Source organism: Pinus tabuliformis, chromosome 1_2, assembly GCF_031772625.1.
Source record: "Pinus tabuliformis cultivar Carrire ecotype Pingquan chromosome 1_2, CPIR1, whole genome shotgun sequence".
Taxonomy (NCBI): Eukaryota; Viridiplantae; Streptophyta; class Pinopsida; order Pinales; family Pinaceae; genus Pinus; species Pinus tabuliformis.
The window spans coordinates 642,021,159-642,040,502 of NC_142298.1; the positions used below are offsets into that span (position 1 = coordinate 642,021,159).

The window sequence follows — 19,344 nt, forward strand, 5'->3', positions numbered from 1 at the left end:
CGGCGCAGGTATGCCATAGAGATTGGTAGGCAGTGAGTTTCATTTGCTCAGTTTTGAGGGTTTGACGTTTGTATGGGGTTTCTACCTTAAACTTGTTCTAAAGTTCCATCACTATTATACATAGATGGCCCAAGAGGTTCGGGAGGTCATCAGAGACAAAAAGCACCATGAACCATTTGAGAAAGGTAACCCTTTCGCAGCGAAATTTCATTGCAACAGTTTTCATTCCAGTCACTATTTAGAAAAGGTTTTTCTTCTAATCCATTTTTTTATTTCACTAAGCTTTTTAATTCGTAACTGAGTCCAATCGTTGGTCTACAGGTAGGCAATTCACCGACGATATGTTCTTAAATCAGGTAAGAACCCTCCTAGAGTATCATTCTGCTTATGTATATGAATGAAAGGTTCTAGCTCAATTTGTATCTACTGATTTTCGACCTCTATTACAGGTACGCTTATTCTCGGAAGGTTTGAAGTTCAAGACCATGGCCATTAAACCCTTAATATCTCACAGTGTCCTGGTTGATTTACACATTGGAGCTAAATCTTTTGTTGTTACTGTTCTGGGCTTAGTTGTTTAAGGGTTTCTTTGGAGGGTTTTCTCCTTATAAACGGGTTTAAGTTATTAATATATATACTAGTTTCTTTTGCTTTGTCTGGTCATATGACAAGCTCCAACTGTCAATAGTTCCTTTTTTTGAAATGTAAAGCTATGTGAATTGAATATTTATACTTGGCAATTGTCAGTAGTTTGTTTAAGGACTATGAAATTGTTTCCATTTTGATTTGAAGGATGGATTGTAATAACTTTCTTAATTATTTGAAGGAGAGGCCAAGAATGCCTATATTCGGCTTTTCTGATAGCATCGACCGCTTCATCAATTTCTCCTAGTTTAGGAATACACGCTTTCAATTTATTACTGTGTTAATATGAAGTAAATACATTGTTCCCAATTTCCTTGTGGATCGATATCCTGCGACAGTTATGCAACATTTATGTTATGTAAAATGTACTTAATCAATTGTGATAGTTTATTGCCAAAAATTCTTGTAGTGTTACCTACTATTCATTATATAGTGATTATTCATTACGTATAACCTTTGATGATAAGCTCTACCAAAGGTTTCACTGCCATGTTATGGTTAGCTTTTTTGCTTAACTCAAAATAGGGAATTGTTTAGTATTTGGATGAACTTTAATCTTCTGTTCTACTAATATTTATGGTTAATATGAAGTTTTCCAGAAAGGATATTTACGATTCGCTTTATTTTAATGATAAGTTATATTCGCAATGATACTTTCTAGGATTTATATTAGCATATTCCTATTTCTACTCTGTAAAACAAATAATTATGTTGTAACCATTCAATTAATCCATTATCAATTAAGCATTAGCGTAAGCTCCATGGTTATTAGTTCAGAAGTAAGCCTTCTATCCTACTTATTTGTTTAACCTACAAGTCAATAATAATATCTACAGTCCAATATTAAATCTTTAGAAGCTTTCTATCTTACTTATCTGTTAACCTGCAATGAAAATATATTTCGGAAAGTCTCCCATCCCAGCCACGAGTCTAAAAATCATATCCAGACTCTCCCTCGAGCACTTTCTATCTTTCACACTGGATTATATCCAGTTACAGTCAGTAGCTCCTCTTCCCCTCTCTATATTTTTCTTTCCAGGCAAAGGGTAACTATTTCTTGGTAATCGTTTCTTTTAATTAAACAAAACAGTTTTATTCTTGTTAAAGTATCATTACCAATAATTTAGGTAATGACAATATATCTTTCTTGGCCACTCAGTCAGTTAAGCGATGAATTTATGCAATTCTCCATGCTACCTAAATAGAATTTCCTGAGCTCCCTCCCAATTCAATTAAGAGGATGTCTTTTTTTATCAGGTAAGAGCAGGACCTTCTATTAAGCTTAGCTAAAATACATAATTTACAAGAAACCGCACCCGCTCTGTGAGAGTTCAACAGTTAGCAGGGCAGGCCGAACCAAACCAATTACCCAAAACCAAGAGAAACCTAAACAGGAAAACCGAGGAGAACCGCCAGACAGTTAAGGCACAAGGCCATCTTATAGTGCTGTTGTGCAACAAATGAAACTAGAAATCCTTGGAGAACCAGTCCATCGAACCGAAGGTCACAAAAGGCCACAAATGACTCGTCGTGGGTCCACAAGAGGTCTCACCACATGCTAAGCTGAAAACTATCAAATGGACTCGACGAAAATTGAAAGCATACCACTCTAATATTTTTTCAGGTCTGAACAACTAGCATAAACAAGTCCCCTCCGTTGATTAACTGACTAAGATCCAACGGTCTTCATGAATATTGGGAGGTCGAGAAGCGCGAGAGTTAACTGCCCGATGAGGGCAGTTTTCTCTCACCTCACCCTGCCATGCGTGGATTCAGATTTCTCTCACGTCACCCTGCCACGCATGGAATCAGATCCAATCTCAAAAATACCATAAACCATTCGGACCCCGCCCGATATACCACTTTTGGTTTTGGAATGGTTGTTGCGCGGAAAAACCAAGCACTTCCTTTTGCCACGTGTTGTCCTTCAATTCCGTCCCACGAGCAGATCTTGAGCCAATCCCGTCCACCTAAATTCTCAGTCAAACACCAACTAAGCAAAACAAAAATGGAAACCTCATCCTGTGGTGCTATCCGAATCAGTCCTTTCATCATTCAATCAAAAGAATTCCAGACTATGGGCAACAGTCGAACCAAGGCGGGTTAGACCATGTGGGGTTCCCCATCCACCCGCTGGTTTTCTGAGTCCCTTTGATCTATCTTATTAGTCCATAGTTCCATATCCTGGGTTGCCTGACTGAGACAGTCCTCCCATAATTTTCCTAGAGGTAACAAGTCCTAAGCATACCTAGAATCCCTGTCCTGATTGGTGACTCTTTAATTTGCCAAACGATCCGCTAACATATTAGCTTTCATTTTCACATGAATAAATCTGATAGTTTTAAGGAGGTGAGAGTACATGTGGTAAAAAACCCGCAGAAGCTTCCATTGCTTCGACACTTTATCTGGAGAGGCTCCATTGCTGATTTTCTTAACCGCTTTAATAATTAATTCCAAATCCACTTCAATTATAACATTGTGTGAACTTGAATCCACCAGGATTTTGAAGAATTTCTCTTATGCCATGAGCTCAGCCATGTTATTAGTGGCCTTCCCCAAGTGGGCATGGAAGATTTTATGTATTTGTCCTTCATCATCTCTTATGGCATCCCAAAGCCCGCTAATCCCGGGTTGCTCTTAGCTGCTCCATCAATATTAACCTTTAAGAAACCATAACGAGGGGGCTTCCAGATGTTAACACCTTTATTTATTAGGCTTACTTTCTTTATTATTCCCAGAGGACTGATAGACTAGAGACCCAAGTGAAGTATAATTCTCTCCTCTTGGGGCAGAGCAGGATCTTTAGGAAGGGTCCTCAACAAGCTTCTTATTTTGTCTTTAAGCTGCCTTAGAATTTGATCAATTATGAGTTGGGGCATGCTTGTTTTTTTCTTTGAATATCCAACTGTTGCACTCCTCCCAAATATTCCAGATGACAAATCCTGGAACCAAAATCCAGGCTTTATTAACAATCTCATTCCTTGAGAAGTTTTTCCTCCAGTTCTTAAGAGTGTTGGATATGCTGAGACTATCCCTATGAGTTTGTCTAAAAATGTAGGCCACCCAATCCCACACCGTTGAAGTGAAAGGACAAAGGTTGAGAAGGTGTTCAATCATCTCCTCATGAGCGCCACATAGGTGACATTTGGAAGGCCCAATGAAGCCTTTCTTAAGGAGATTCTCCCAACTTAAGATCTTCCTTTGATGCACTAGCCAGATGAATAACTTTATTTTCATCCAATGTGGACTTTGCCAAAGTTTCTTCCAGCCTTGATCAGGATTCACAAAGTTAAATCCTGTGACTTCCTGTTTAGCCTCTTTGAGGTTAAAGTTACCTTCGGTATTCTTTCCCCATCTTAATTGATCTGGTGAGGAAGATATCAGAATCCTTCTATGATCTAGATCCTGGGTGAGAGCTTCTGCCTTGGTCTTCAGTGGGTTTTCATCACTGTGTCCTAGATCCTTCCACTTCCTCCATTTTCCCTTATTCCTTCCTTGGTCCAGAAGTCTTTTACCAAAGCCATACTTTTGCTATTTGTGTCACTTTTGAGAGCTGCAAGTTCATCCCTATAAAGGTTTGGTTCTTGTTGCCAGTTTTCCTCCCAAAATCGAGCAAGGTCCCCTGCTCGAATTTCCCAAAAACAATGTTGCTGAACAATACTTTTATTATCCCAGGCAAGGTTCCAAATATGGGAGCCCCTGATTTGCCCAGACATTCTAACGTGATCCTTCTCCTGCCAATACTTGGCATACTTTTTTTTCCACAGCTTAGCCTAGGGGGCATTCGGTTCCTTAATCCATCTCCACCAAAGCTTGGCTCCCAAAACTCCGTTGAGGGTCTCAGGATCATGAAGCCCCAATCCACCATGGCTCTTGGTTTGCAGAGCTTGTCCTAGGCTACTAAAGCCCACTTCTTTTTCTCTTCCCCTCCACCCCACAGAAAGTCCCTTTGTATGTTTCTTATCTATTCCTTAATACCTTGAGGAGCAGGAAGAGCTAAAAACATGAAAATGGGAATGGCCTGCAAGACCGCCTGTGTGAGCACAAGGTGCCCTGTCAAATTCAGTGACCTGAATGTCCATTTTCTGACCTTGTCCTGAAGTTTATTTAGTATTGGCTCCCACACTTTCTTGCTTAGAGCTTTGTCAGTAAGAGGAATGCCAAGATATTTGGATGGTAGTTGTTCCCTTTGAAATCCAAGAATTCTGGTAATGTTTCTCTGAATAGCAATATTAGTGTTAAAAAAAAAAATATTTGGACTTGTTGAGGCTTACCTCTGTGCCTGTTGCCATAACAAAGTCATTTAAGATGTTTTTGATTGCTCTAGCTTCCCTAATTGTGGGTATGCCCTACAACATTGTATCATCCACAAATTGTTGATGAGTGTTTGCCTCTCCATCCGTGGTAAGTTTGATACCTTGAATTCGTCCTTCAGCATTTGCCATTTTGAACGCTCTACCTAGCCCTTCCATCATGAGGATGAAGAGGAACGGTGAGAGCAGATCGCCTTGTCTGAGTCCTCTGGAGGGTGTGAAGGTCCTAGATGGAGCTCCATTGAGTAGTATGGAAAAATTGGTCGTGGTAACTAATGCCATCACCCACCTTATGCAATTCTGGTCAAAACCATAGGCTTTTAGAATTGCTCTTATGTAAGACCAGCTTAATTTGTCGTAGGCTTTCGCTAGGTCCAATTAAATGATCATACCAGCTTGTTTGTTGCTTTTGAGAGAGTGTACCACCTCATGAGCTTGGATGATATTGTTGAGGATTTGTCTTCCCTCCACATAGCCTGTTTGCTCCTCTGAGATGAGAAAGGGTAGAAGTGGTTTGAATCGATTGGCTATTACTTTGGAAATAATTTTATACACCACATTACATAAGGCTATGGGCCGAAAACCCTCTGGAGTCATGGCATTTTCCTGCTTTGGGATAAGAGCTATGAAGGATGCATTCAGAGCCTTCAGTACCTTTTGGGATCTTCTTGAGTCTTCCACAACCTCGAGGATGTCATGTTTGACAGTTTCCTAGCAGGATTTAAAGAAGTTTACATTGAATCCATCCAAGCCTGGTGCTTTGCCATTCTGCATTTCATTAATCACTTCACTAACCTCCTCTTCCAATACTGGCTTGTTGAGATTATGGTTGTCTTCTCTGGTAACCAGCTGAGGGATATACTGAATAAAATGGTCAATGAACCTAGATCAGTCCTCCAATGGCTCCTTTGCAATATTGCAGAAGTGTTGTACCAGGACCGATTCCATATCATTGTGAGATACAAGCTCTATACCTTGAGAATCTTTGATCTTAGTGATTCTATTGTGTGCCCTGTGAGCCATAGTGGATTTGTGGAAGAATTTTGTATTTCTTTCTCCCTCTCTAATCCATTGTATCCTTGATTTCTGCCTTTCAAAAATTTCCTCTTGTAAGCATCAATCCTCCCATTCTTCTTGCAGAGAGTCAGTTAGTTTTTGCCGCTCTTCAGTGAAGCCCTCTGTGATGTTGATCTGATTGATCTCCTGGAGCTTCTGCTCAGTTTCTCTTTTGGCTTTGAAGATATCTCCAAATTCCTTTTTGTTCCAAGCTTTAAGACGAGATTTGATATGTTTAAGTTTCTATTGGAGCATGAACATTTTTGTACCCTGAATATTCAGCTCCTCTCTCCACCATTTATCAATGTTACTAGTGAATTTAGGGTGTGAGAGCCAGGCATTTTCAAACCTGAAAGGTCTGTTTCTTGGTGTGCCCATGAAGGTGGCTTCCAGCTGTACAGGCCAATGATATGATCCTCCAAAGGGCATAATGGAGGCTGTCATGGTGGGTCCTGTGAGAAGGAGGTCCTCTGAAATAATAAATCTATCAAGTTTGGAAGCAACTTGAGAAGCCCCTCCCCTTTTGTTGTTCCAAGTGAAGGTTCCATTAATTGTTTCAGTGTCCACTATTCCCATGTTCATAATGAAGTTCTGAAAGGCCATGAAGTCTCTGCCTAGTTGTCTAGTGCCTCCTTCTTTGTCTGAAAGAGATCTTATCATATCGAAATCTCCTGGAACGATCAAGGGCAGAATGGGATGTCTTGCTCTTAAATCTTTCAGGGAGGTGAGAAGCTTGAGTTTGTCTGCTTGCTTTTGAGGTCCATAGAAATTTGTAATCATGTATTTCTCCTTATCCCCTATAGGTTGAAATATCAAGGAGAGGTAGCTCCTGGATGCTTCAGCGTCCAAGGTTCCAAATTTCTATGGATCCCACAACGTGAGAATTCCCCCACTGAGTTATTAGCCTTAACCTCTAAATAATCATATTTGATTCACCACTTATTATGAATATTCCTTATCTTGTCCATTGAACATTTTGTCTCCTGAATAAAAACCATGTCTGGTTTTTCTTCTTTCATTCTGTTACTAAGATTTCTTTGTTTCCTTCTATTCCCAATGCCTCTAATGTTCCAGGTTGTAAGCTTCATTAAGAAAGGTTAGTAAAGGAATAACTGGTAAGATCTTTCATCTTACCTGAGTTAATCAATAGTTTTCCACATTCGTTTAGCAGCTCATTCTGTCTCTTTCTTCCTCTTTTCCTACCTAAGTTCTTTGGAGATTGTGCCTGTAAATTCTCCATCATCTTGACCCCAGTTGGCTCCTGGCTTTCATGATTTCTTTTGACTCCAGCTCCCTTCGCTTGTGACCTCCATAGAAAGAGTTGTTGTACCCTGTCATAATACTCTTTTGGCAGAGAGTCCACACCTATGTTTTTTCCTTGTTCCAGAAATTTCTCTAGATCTAGATTTTTCTTATCCAGAATCTCCTGTAGCTCGTGGTACTCTGTTCTCGCTTAACTTGGAGTCATCTCCTGGTCCCTACTGATCTCCATCAAACTTAGTGTATCATCATCCTTTTGCTGGTTGTTTACTGTGATTTCCTCCATGTCAGTTACCTTATCCACCTCCTTTGTTACATTCTCCATGTCCTGGACTGTCTCCTTGTTCCCCTCTTCTTCCTCCAGGATCTTGAAGCTGTTGTGTCTTGTATGTCTGTCCTCATTTACCTTCTTGTGTGGACGTTTTCCCCCTTTCCTTTTGCTGCCAACCTTGGTGAAACCCTCGTGATCTCTCTCCCCACTGGATTTTTGGTTACCTTCCCTATTGATTGTGGGGCAGTCTCTATATAGATGCCCATATTCATTGAATTTGCAACACCTAAATGGTATGTGCTCATAGTCCACAGTCCGCACCCATTCTTCATCATATACTTCTAAAATTATCGCTTCCGGAAGGGCTCCAGATAGATTCATTTCCACACATATTCGGGCAAAGGAGGTATATCTTCCTTTCAGAGTTGCCTCTAAGATCTTTTGAAAATGCCCCAGCTTGTTGCCTATGGTTTTCAAAGATTCTGGTAGCCAATAATCCAGAGGAAGGGAGTATAGTCTGATCCACAGCGGTACTGATGTAAATGTTTCACGTTCTGGGACAAAGTTCATCATCCACGGCCGCATGTAGAGTCCCGCCGCAGCATAGAAATAGGGCCCCCCTTCAAACACTTTGTCTTTGTCCTCTAGGCTTGTGAACACTGCTGTGAAAAAGCCCTTAGAACCCAGATGTAAATGTATTTCTCCCTTTGGCTTCCAATGGCTCCTTATCCAGACGTGTAACGCCCTCTCCGTCGGCCATACCCCCATAAACTTGCATATGATTGCATGTTCTGTCATATGATCCCTATGTGCTTGTATCGTTGGGTCGCTCAATACAACCCTAGGAATAATGCCTGACTTGGGTTTGCAGAACCCAGTTGTTCTTATGGAAGCGGGTCTTTCACTACTCCCTCCATTCTCCTTTTCTTTACATGCTTCCTGTTGGTTCCCTTTTTGATCCTGAGGTTCACTTCTTCCAGATGTCCCCTGGCTTTGTGCTTCTGAAATCTTCTCCAGAGGTTTCTTGAAATGCTTCTTTCCCACGTCCTTACGTCCTTCTGTGACTGCTTGACTGTAGGAGGGAGCAGCACTCCCCCCTGCGCTCCCCGCCATGGAACCTTGAGTCCAAAACCCTATCTTCAACTCCAACCCTACCTTTATTTATTAGGCTTACTTCCTTTATTATTCCCAGAGGACTGATAGACTAGAGACCCAAGTGAAGTATAATTCTCTCCTCTTGGGGCAGAGTAGGATCTTTAGGAAGGGTCCTCAACAAGCTTCTTATTGTGTCTTTAAGCCACCTTAGAATTTGATCAATTATGAGTTGGGGCATGCTTGTTTTGTTTTTGAAGATCAGACTCTTGCGCTCCTTCCAAATATTCCAGATGACAAAGCCTGCAACCAGAATCCAAGCTTTATTAACAATCTCATTCCCTGAGAAGTTTTTCCTCCAGTTTTTCAGAGTGTTGGATATGCTGAGACTATCCCTATCAGTTTGTCTAAAAATGTAGGCCACCCAATCCCACACCTTTGAAGTGAAAGGACAGAGGTTGAGAAGGTGTTCAATCATCTCCTCATGAGCACCACATAGGTGACATTTGGAAGGCCAAATGAAGCCTTTCTTAAGGAGATTCTCCCAAGTTAAGATCTTCCTTTGATGCACTAGCCAGATGAATAACTTTATTTTCATCCAATGTGGACTTTGCCAAAGTTTCTTCCAACCTTGATGAGGATTCACAAAGTTAAATCCTGTGACTTCCTGTTTAGCCTCTTTGAGGTTAAAGTTTTCTTCGGTATTCTTTCCCCATCTTAATTGATCTGGTGAGGAAGATACCAGAATCCTTCTATCCTCTAGATCCTGGTTGAGAGCTTCTGCCTTGGTCTTCAATGGGTTTTCATCACTGTATCCTAGATCCTTCCACTTCCTCCATTTTCCCTTATTCCTTCCTTGTTCCCAAAAGTATTTTACCAAAGCCATACTTTTTCTATCTGTGTCAATTTTGAGAGCTGCAAGTTCATCCCTATAAAGGTTGGGTTCTTGTTGCAAGTTGTCCTCCCAAAATTGAGCAAGGTCCCCTGCTCGAATTTCCCAAAAAAAATGTTGCTGAACAATACTTTTATTATCCCAGGCAAGGTTCCAAATATGGGAGCCCCTGATTTGCCCTGACATTCTAATGTGATCCTTCTCCTACAGTACTTGGCATAATTTTTTTCCCACAGCTTAGCCCAGGGGGCATTTGGTTCCTTAATCCATCTCCACCAAAGCTTGGCTCCCGAAACTCTGCTGAGGGTCTCAGGATCATGAAGCCATAATCCACCATGGCTCTTGGCTTGCAGAGCTTGTCCCAGACTACTAAAGCCCACTTCATTTTCTCTTCCCCTCTGCCCCACAAAAGGTCCCTTTGTATGTTTCTTATCTATTGCTTAATACCTTGAGGAGCAGGAAGAGCTGAAAACATGAAAATGGGAATGGCCTACAAGACCGCCTGTGTGAGCACAAGGCGCCCTGCCAAATTTAGTGACCTGCATGTCCATTTTCTGACCTTGTCCTGAAGTTTATTTAGTATTGGCTCCCACACTTTCTTTCTTAGAGGTTTGTCAGTAAGAGGAATGCCAAGATATCTGGATGGTAGTTGTTCCCTTTGAAATCCAAGAATTCTGGTAATGTTTCTCTGAATAGTAATATTAGTGTTAAAGAAAAAATCTTTAGACTTGTTGAGGCTTACCTCTGTGCCTGCTGCCATAACAAAGTCATTTAAGATGTTTTTGATTGCTCTGGCTTCCCTGACTGTGGGTATGCCCTGCAACATTGTATCATCCACAAATTGTTGATGAGTTTTTACCTCTCCATCCGTGGTAAGTTTGATACCCTGAATTCGTCCTTCAACATTTTCCATTTTGAACGCTCTACCTAGCCCTTCCATCATGAGGACGAAGAGGAACAGTGAGAGCGGATCGCCTTGTCTGAGTCCTCTGGAGGGTGTGAAGGTCCTAGATGGAGCTCCATTGAGCAGTATGGAAAAACTGGTCGTGGTAACTAATGCCATCACCCACCTTATGCAATTCTGGTCAAAACCATAGGCTTTTAGAATTGCTCTTATGTAAGACCAGCTTAATTTGTTGTAGGCTTTCGCTAGGTCCAATTAAATGATCATACCAGCTCGTTTGTTGCTATTGAGAGAGCGTACCACCTCATGAGCTTGGATGATATTGTTGAGGATTTGTCTTCCCTCCACATTTCCTATTTGCTCCTCTGAGATGAGAAAGGGTAGTTGAATTGGTTGGCTATTACTTTAGAAATAATTTTATACACCACATTACATAAGGCTATGGGCCAAAAACCCTTTGGAGTCATGGAATTTTCTTGCTTTGGGATAAGAGCTATGAAGGATGCATTCAGAGCCTTCAGTACCTTTTGGGATCTTCTTGAGTCTTCCATAACCTCGAGGATGTCATGTTTGACAGTTTCCCAATAGGCTTTGAAGAAGTCTACATTGAATCCATCCGGGCCTGGTGCTTTGCCATTCTGCATTTCATTAATCACTTCACTAACCTCCTCTTCCAATACTGGCTTGTTGAGATTATGGTTGTCCTCTCTGGTAACCAGCTGAGGGATATACTGAATAAAATGGTCAATGAACCTAGATATGTCCTCCAGTGGCTCCTTTGCAATATTGCAGAAGTGTTGTACCAGGATCGATTCCATATCATTGTGAGATACAAGCTCTATACCTTGAGAATCTTTGATCTTAGTGATTCTATTGTGTGCCCTGTGAGCCATAGTGGATTTGTGGAAGAATTTTGTATTTCTTTCTCCCTCTCTAATCCATTGTATCCTTGATTTCTACCTTTCGAAAATTTCCTCTTGTAAGCATCAATCCTCCCATTCTTCTTGTAGAGAGTCAGTTAGTTTTTGCCGCTCTTCAGTGAAGCCCTCTGTGATGTTGATCTGATTGATCTCCTGGAGCTTCTGCTCAGTTTCTCTTTTGGCTTTGAAGATATCTCCAAATTCCTTTTTGTTGCAAGCTTTAAGATGAGATTTGATATGTTTAAGTTTCTGTTGGAGCATGAACATTTTTGTACCCTGAATATTCAGCTCCTCTCTCCACCATTTATCAATGTTAATAATGAATTTAGGGTGTGAGAGCCAGGCATTTTCAAACCTGAAAGGTCTGTTTCTTGGGTGCCCATGAAGGTGGCTTCCAGCTGTGCAGGCCAATGACATGATCCCCTAAAGGGCATAATGGAGGTTGTCATGGTGGGTCCTGTGAGAAGGAGGTCCTCTGAAATAATAAATCTATCAAGTTTGGAAGAAACTTGAGAAGCCCCTCCCCTTTTGTTGTTCCAAGTGAAGGTTCCATTAATTGTTTCAGTGTCCACTAGTCCCATGTTCATAATGAAGTTCTGAAAGGCCATGGATTCGAAATCTCTTGCAACGATCCAGGGCAGAATGGGATGTCTTGCTCTTAAATCCTCTAGGGAGGTGAGAAGCTTGAATTTGTCTGCTTGCTTTTGAGGTCCATAGACATTTGTAATCATGTATTTCTCCTTATCCCCTATAGGTTGAAATATCAAGGAGAGGTAGCTCCTGGATGCTTCAGCGTCCAAGATTCCAAATTTCTATGGATCCCACAACGTGAGAATTCCCCCCGCCGAGTTATTAGCCTTAACCTGTAAATACTCATATTTTATTAACCACTTATTGTGAATATTCCTTATCTTGTCCATCGAACATTTTGCCTCCTGAATAAAAACCATGTCTGGTTTTTCTTCTTTCATTCTGTTACTAAGATTTCTTTGTTTCCTTCTATTCCCAATGCCTCTAATGTTCTAGCTTGTAAGCTTAATTAAGAAAGGTTAGTAAAGGAATAAATGGTAAGATCTTTCATCTTACCTGAGTTAATCAATAGTTTTCCACATTCATTCAGCAGCTCATTCTGTCTCTTTCTTCCTCTTTTCCTACCTAAGTTCTTTGGAGATTGTGCCTGTAAATTCTCCATCATCTTGACCCCAGTTGGCTCCTGGCTTTCATGATTTCTTTTGACTCCAGCTCCCTTCGCTTGTGACCTCCATAGAAAGAGCTGTTGTACCCTGTCATAATCCTCTTTTGGCAGAGAGTCCACACCTATGTTTTTTCCTTGTTCTAGAAATTTCTCTAGATCTAGATTTTTCTTATCCAGAATCTCCTGTAGCTCGTGGTCCTCTGTTCTCGCTTAACTTGGAGTCATCTCCTGATCCCTACTAATCTCCATCAAACTTGGTGTATCATCTTCCTTTTGCTGGTTGTTTACTGTGATTTCCTCCATGTCAGTTACCTTATCCAGCTCCTTCGTTACATTCTCCATGTCTTGGACTGTCTCCTTGTTCCCCTCTTCTTCCTCCAGGATCTTGAAGTTGTCGTGTCTTGTATGTCTGTCCTCATTTACCTTCTTGTGTGGACGTTTTCCCCCTTTCCTTTTGCTCCCAACCTTGGTGAAACCTTCGTGATCTCTCTCCCTAGTGGATTTTTGGTTACTTTCCCTATTGATTGTGGGGCAGTCTCTATATAGATGCCCATGTTCATGGCATTTGCAGCACCTAAATGGTATGTGCTCATGGTCCACAGTCTGCACCCATTCTTAATCATATAGTTCTAAAATTATCGCTTCCAGAAGGGCTCCAGATATATCCATTTCTGCAAATATTCAGGCAAAGGAGGTATATCTTCCTTTCAGAGTTGCCACTGAGATCTTTAGAGAATGCCCCAGCTTGTTGCCTATGGTTTTCAAAGATTCTGGTAGCCAATAATCTAGAGGAAGGGAGTATAGTCTGATCCACACCGGTACTGATGTAAATGTTTCATGTTCCGGGACAAATTTCATCATCCATGGCCGCATGTAGAGTCCTGCCGCAGCATAGAAATAGGGCCCCCCTTCAAACACTTTGTCTTTTTCCTCTAGGCTTGTGAACACTACTGTGAAAAAGCCATTAGAACCCAGATGTAAATGTATTTCTCCCTTTGGCTTACAATGGCTCCTTATCTAGACCTGTAATGCCCTCTCTGTCGGCCATACCCTCATAAAATTGCATATGATTGCATGTTCTGTCATATGATCCCTATGTGATTGTATTGTTGGGTTGTGCAATACAACCCTGGGAATAATGTCTGACTTGGGTTTGCAGAATCCAGTTGTTCTTATGGAAGCAGGTCTTTTGCTGCTCCTTCCATTCTCCTTTTCTTTACTTGTTTCCTGTTGGTTCCCTTTCTGATCCTGAGGTTCGCTTCTTCGAGATGTCCCCTGGCTTCGTGCTTAATGAGGGTTAATGCTCTGTTTATGAAGCTTTGTTTCGTTATGTAAATTATGTGGCTTCCTTCCAGTGATGGGTAGCCCACTCCTGGATGAAATTTGTTGAGTGATTTTTCCCTCTTACCCTTCCAACCAGTGTTAGATCTGCAACTTCTATGGCTTCGTCTATTGGCACATTCATTCCCAGGATCAGGTTTGCAACTGATTCTTTTCTCTTAATTAGCTTGGGGTTTTTCCTCTTCTCCCCTTCTGCCTTTGTCATGACCCTTACGCCATCAAGTACCACATTGTGAGCACCAACCTATACTATTCTGAGGGTTAATGCTCTGTTTATGAAGCTTTGTTTTGTTATGTAAATTATGTTGCAGAATTGTATCAGTTCAAATCTGGATGCCACCATCCCACCAAGACACTTGGTATGCCACGCAATGCCATTAAAGTTTAATCTAGCTTGGTAGAATTTTTATAATGATTTGGAGACCTCTTTACCTGCTCCCAGGGTTTTTTTTAATATATTTAATTAATATTTTATATATTTATATATATATATATATATATATATATATTATAAAAATCCTTTTATCCCATACCATATTAATTTTAATAATTTTAAATCTTAAAAATGATATAATAATTTTTTAAATAAATATAAAACACATTAATATTTCAAAAGCCAGAAAAAAAAAGCTAACATGTTTTCTACCGTTTAGAGGATCTGTTTTTCTGACTACCGAAATGGTTATAAAAAGTAGAATTAAAAGAAAGTGAAAAAGAGTTAAAAACCGGACAGTTGCAAAAGCGTTCCCAGAACCGTAACGCTACAATTATTGTCGACAGAGATGAAGAAACAGGTGGGCGGCGAGCGTCTATACGCAAGAATCTGCCATACACGACCATTGCCACGGTTAACTCCATGTCCTTAGACTTGTGAATATATATATAAATTTGATATATACAAGTACATGAGAAATTAAAAATACAAAAATCTTGATTTACAGAGCAATTAAAAATAAATACCAAAATCTTGATTTTCAGATTAATAAAAACTAATAAAAGGGAGCGCTAAAAACTACTAATGAAAAATAGCCATTAGCCCAGGCTTGGAGGTGCTGAGGTTGCCCAGGCTATAAAAGCCTTAACTCTTTTCGTAGAGAACGCAAATAAATAGTCTCGACGAATACAGTAACAGTTGGGGATGAATTGTGCGATTCTTGATATTTAAATTTTCAGGTGGATAATATGCGATGCAAATAATGTGATCATCATTTCCATCTTCTGCGTCAATGAAAATTGAAGTCGTAGAAGATGGAAATGATGAACACAATATTTAGTGATCATCTCATCATCTCTTGCGTGCATAGTTGCAGCGCCTTCAAACCAAATCCAAATCCTGTTTCTGAGTAGAGCACGGATTCTCCGTGTCCCGGGCTACCTAAATAGAGTTTACAGCAGCAGGAGAACCGACTCTCCGAGCACTTCAGTTCCACGCAATGCGGGAGAAGTCAGCACTCCAGTGAGATGCTTAGTCTACCTCTCTTTAGTCGCCACGTAGGTCATAGATAGTGATATGGTGTTGTTTAGCTACAGTTTCTTTTTAGTTTCACATTCACTTTCTCTCCTCTCCGCATATTTGTTACTTTTAGATATCTTTAAGATAGAAAGAAATTTTATTGCCCCATTCATCGCATTTACTACTAGTTTACATATAATTTATATGCATAATAAATAATTTTAGTTTCTGTTACTATTGGTTTACGTGAGTTTTTAGTTTCTTATATTTGGAGGAAGTTTTAGATATAGAAAAAATATATGAAATATTACTATTGGTTTAGGCTAGTTTATTTGCTTCGTTTTTTTATATTTGGTGGAAATATTAGATATAGAAAAAATATATGAAATAAATTATCAAAGTAAAATAGTTGAAATAAAATTAAAATGTTAAAGAAATAAAATTAAAAGTTAGGTCTAGGGCAGCCCCTTAGACCTAGGTTTCTCTCCCCGAGACAACAAGGATACCATTCCAGTAGAAGGTTTTCATTTTCACTCTACCACCCGAATATTTTTTTGTTAAGTTTCATGCATTATTTTTGTTTGTATCAATTTTCTAAAACCCAAGATCCAAATACTCTTTTTAGTTTTCTATACTTAGTTGACCGGTTTAAGTTTTGGACAAAGACACTTGAAAAAATTGAAATTTTGCATTTGTTCAAGCCCGTCTAATGGAAAACCATATCAAATATAAATTTTAACCTACATTAACAAGAAATACAAATTTTAACTTCACCAAAAAAATTAATTGATAATGATTAATTATGTTTTCAATTTATCAATATATTTAACATTGATTAAATACCAATTAATTATTGTATGTGGGAAAATTGTACCCCAAACCCAAGCCATTATAAACACCAACATTTAAATCTATGAGTTTTATAGCTATATCACATTTTTATTTGAAGCATCAATTGTTAATCCTTATAACTCCAATTTTTTTCAACTAATCCCAAAGCCCTATAAATTTGAGCCTACATGCACTTATAACCCTTAATGCCTATTATCACTAGTGCCCATATGAATTAGCTAGTCCCTTTAACCCCTAATAATTTTAGCTCTCTTTTTGTATAACTCATAATAACACATTTAACTCCTAGCCCACATAGACACAAATTTATTTATCCTATAAAATTTATAGCCACTAACCACTCAATGCATAACTCATTTCCATGATTAACTAATACATCCCCTTAAACTCCTTAGACTTGACACGTAACCCTATCCATTTTTATTTTTTTTAACATGTAATGTATATATCCTTTAATGCTTGTAACCTCAAATCACTTTACTCTATAACTTGTCCATTAAAATCCTTAATCCCCTAGTATATGTATGTATATTTTATCATGGAATGAATCCATGATATCTAATCCATATGAATCCTATTTATATTAATCCTAACAACCCTAATTTCGCTATTACACAACCTATGTAACCATTAAAAAGTCAGCACTATAAAATTATCTCTAGGACTCCTTGTTATTGTGGTCCTTCATTAAAACTATTTTTAGAGAATTTTTATGTGAACACTAAAAATACATAAAAACATAACTCTAAATAAGGAGTTCTCATGCATCAATTTGATATGATATGTAAAATTACATAATATTAAAATTAAATTATTATCATTATTATTTAGAGAAGTTCCACTAGTTGTAATTGTGATTCCCATAAAGGAGATGTTCCATGGTCAAAACTCCTATCAACATAGTGGAAGTTGGAGCTATAACTTCTAACAAAATTCATATTCATGGTAGATTTGGGAAGAATCTTCATTTGAAATTAAAAAATCGTCCACTTTTAACTTATTACATTTTTGAGATACTGAAAATGTGGAATTCATAAAATATTGATTAATTTGAATGCTTGGTTCATTGGTTTCCAATGAATGATAATTGTTGTCATCATCATCATTAAGTAAACTAGAATTGGTTTATATTAATTAAAATATTTATTTTCTTTAGATCCAATAAACTAAAATTGTAATAGATAATAATTATCATCATAATCATGCGTAAATAAACTAAAGCTAATTTTTAATGAACTTTAAATATCATCATTTAATAATTAGGAAAAAATCATTTTTATTAAACCCCTTTTTAAATTTCAAAATACTAAGTACATATTTCTTATTATATTGCAGTTTTTAAATATTACAGTTACTTATAAATATATTTCACTTTATATATCTATATATTGAATTGACCAAGTCCGAACCAAAAAAACTAAATCATGTAGCTAATATCTCTAAAAGATTGTAATTTTATGTATGTTTTAGGTTGTTTGAGGTTTGAATTTAGGTGAGTGGTGTTAGGTTACCCATGGCTATGATGGCTAATATGAATATTGTAAATACGTGAGGGGATCCCACAAGAATTCGTTCTGGGTTAATAGGTGGGTGGGCATTCAATTTTCATAATTTCTGAGCTTTTTTCCACTCCTCTCATTATTGTAATTATAAATAGTGTTATGTAATGAACTTAAACAAGGGAATAACCTTCATCCTTTTCAAAAATATAAGTTGTGCTCATATGGTGAAGTATAAGATGAATAATCAAACGAGTCAAAAAAGAATGAAAATTTTGGAATAAATTCAAATAATTGTTTGATAAATATATGGTATTAATTTTGGAATAAATTCAAATAATTGTTTGATAAATATATGGTATTAATTTTGGAATAAATTCAAATAATTGTTTGATAAATATATGGTATTATCATGAAAATTGAAATTGGAAAAAATGAAAGTTACCCCTCTTTCCTCAATATTAACCACAATCACAATTTTATTGGCTTGAGTAATGTTTCATGCATATCAATTTCCAAGAACCAGAGTCCATTTCAAATTAAAAATAAGTGATAAAAAAAAAGTGTTCTCACCCAAAATGAGATAGATATTTAATCTAAAACATAATAAAATCATTATAAAAGTATATTCCCACTTTTATTCCCTCTCCTCTCCCCCTTGAGGGACACTATCGCATCTTTTCTGAAACGATGTAATGTGGTCAAAATCAAATATTTGTAACACATCTTGGAGCTCTCTAAATTTTCAGTTATAAGAATATTTTCTATTGAAACATAATGAAATACTCAAATTTTTTAGGTTAATTTCAATGATGTCCGATATAACTTCAAAATCTAAAATAAAATACCTTAATTAAAATATTTATTAATCAATGGCCAATTAGTACAACCCTCATTCATTGGATAATGGATAATTGGAAAGAGAGTTGGCCTTGTTATTCCAAGGGTTTTATTGTTTATTTTGAAAATGTTGATGATATGAAATGATTTATGATTCTAAGATGAGATATATTAATTATGCATTCTTGAATTTAATCTAGTCGCTATGAAATCATACTCAACTCCAGGGTGTAATGTTTTCAAAGCTCTAGTTTTATTTCATAGAATAATGTATTGGAAGGTTATAATGAAGGTGTTTCATATTATCATATAGTTGTTTATATTTAACGTTATGAATGAGTATTTTATTTATTAGCCTTTGCCTCGTCATGGATTATACTATTCACTTCATGCTCAAGTTGGATTGATTGTGCATTATTTGGCTGTGTTTTTGCAATTTTAACCAAACTTTCGCGAAAATGCTTAATATTTATATTTGTACATAAATTCAAAAATAATTTTCGTATTTTTAGTAAATGTTATTTGTAATTTATGATTGGATGAGAAAGCTCTAATGGGAAATAATTCCCCTAGTGTAGGGTCTTTTATTTTTGTTTTTTCCAATACCTGACAATTCATTTTAAAAATAAAATAAAAGTAATTTTGTAAGTGGTCATTGCGTTGGTGACTGCTTTGACATTATCACTGTTATCTTAGCACTGTATTCAATGGTGCAAGGATGGATGCAATTGTAGGACACCTTTATGGTAGTACTTTGTTCAATGATGCGATAATTGATGCACTTGCAAGTTGTTTGCATATGCCACAGGGG

At 37.9% G+C, this 19,344-nt stretch overlaps 1 pseudogene; it reads left to right on the forward strand.

Annotated features, from left to right (window-relative positions):
- LOC149207289 (UDP-glucuronic acid decarboxylase 2-like) overlaps nucleotides 1–19,344 on the forward strand; it is a 34,293-nt pseudogene that overhangs the window by 5,882 nt on the left and 9,067 nt on the right.